Genomic DNA, 1,730 nt, shown 5'->3' with positions numbered 1-1,730 from the left:
AAAAAAAAAAAAAAAAAAAAAAAACAATTACTAATAGACCTAAGAAATGAGACAGCAACACAGTAATAGTGGAGTACTTCAGTACTCCGCTGACAGCACTAGACAGGTTATCAGGACAGACAATCAACAAAGAAACAATGGATTTAAACTATACCTTGGAACAAATGAACCTAACAGATATATACAGAATATTTCATCCAACAAGAAATTTCTTTCTTTTACTTGTTCAGTTCTATTGCTGAGACTTCCCAGAGCATTTCACATTTCTAAAACTATGTCCAAAGTTTCCTGAATTTTTTATTGTTTTTCCTTTAAGCTATCTATTTCCATGAATATTTCTCCTTTCACCTCTTGTACCATTTTTTTAATTTCCTTGCATACACATTCTATTCAGCAGCACATGGAACTTTCTCCAAGATGGACCATAAGATAGGCCATAAAACAAGCCTCAATAAATTTAAGAAAATTGAAATTATATTAAGCACTCTCTCAGACCACAGTGGAATAAAACTGAAAATCAACTACAAAAGGAACCTTCAAAAGTATGCAAATACATGGAAATTAAATAACCTGCTCCTGAATGAGCATTGGGTCAAAAATGAAATCAAAATGGAATTTAAAGACTTCTTCTAAGAGAATGACAACAATGACAAAACCTATAAAAACCTCTGAGATACAGCAAAGGTGGTGTTAAGAGGAAAGTTCATAGCCCTAAACACCTACATCGGAAAGTCTGAAAGAGCACAAACAGACAATCTAAGGTCACACCCCAAGCAAGTAGAGAAACTAGAACAAACCAAACCCAAACCCAGCAGAAGAAAGGAAATAACCAAGATCAGAGCAGAACTAAATGACATTGAAACAAATAAAAATAAATACAAAAGATACATGAAACAAAAAGCTGCTACTTTGAAAAGATAAATAAAATTGATGGATCATTAGCAAGATTACCCAAGAGACGAAGAGAGAAAAGCCAAGTAAACTCACTGAGAAACGAAACAGTAGATATTACAACTGACACCAATGAAATACAAAAAAATCATTCACGGCTACTATGAACAAACACCTTTATGCACGTAAACTAGAAAACCTACAAGAAATGGATAAATTCCTGGAAAAATACAACCCTCCTAGCTTAAATCAAGAAGAATTATATACCCTAAACAGACCAATAACAAGCAATGAGATTGAAATCATAATTTTAAAATTACCAATTAAAAAAAGTCCAGGACCCAACAGATTCACAGCAGAATTCTGTCAGACATTTAGAGGAATGCCACAAGACAGAGAAAGAAGAAACCCTCCCTAATTCATCCTTGAGGAACACAATGCTAAAATCTCTAATAAAATACTAGCTAACCAAATCCAACAACATATCAAAAAGATAATCCGCCATAATCAAGTGGGTTTCATACCAGGGATGCAGGGATGGTTTAACATACTTAAGTCAACACAACATAAACAGAATTTAAAACAAAAATCACATGATCACCTCAATAGATGCAGAAAAAGCATTCAACAAAATCCAGCATCACTTTATGATTGAAACTCTCAGCAAAATTGGCATACAAGGGATATACCTCAATGTAATAAAAGCCACCTATGACAAACCCACAGCCAATTTCACGACATTGATTCTTCCTAACCATGAACATGGAATGTTTCTCCATCTGTTTGTGTCCTCTCTTATTTCGTTGAGCAGTGGCTTGTAGTTCTCCTTGAAGAGGTCC

Source organism: Cebus imitator, unplaced genomic scaffold, assembly GCF_001604975.1.
Source record: "Cebus imitator isolate Cc_AM_T3 unplaced genomic scaffold, Cebus_imitator-1.0 Scaffold51, whole genome shotgun sequence".
NCBI classification, from domain to species: Eukaryota; Metazoa; Chordata; class Mammalia; order Primates; family Cebidae; genus Cebus; species Cebus imitator.
Note: the sequence above shows the minus strand (reverse complement) of the source record.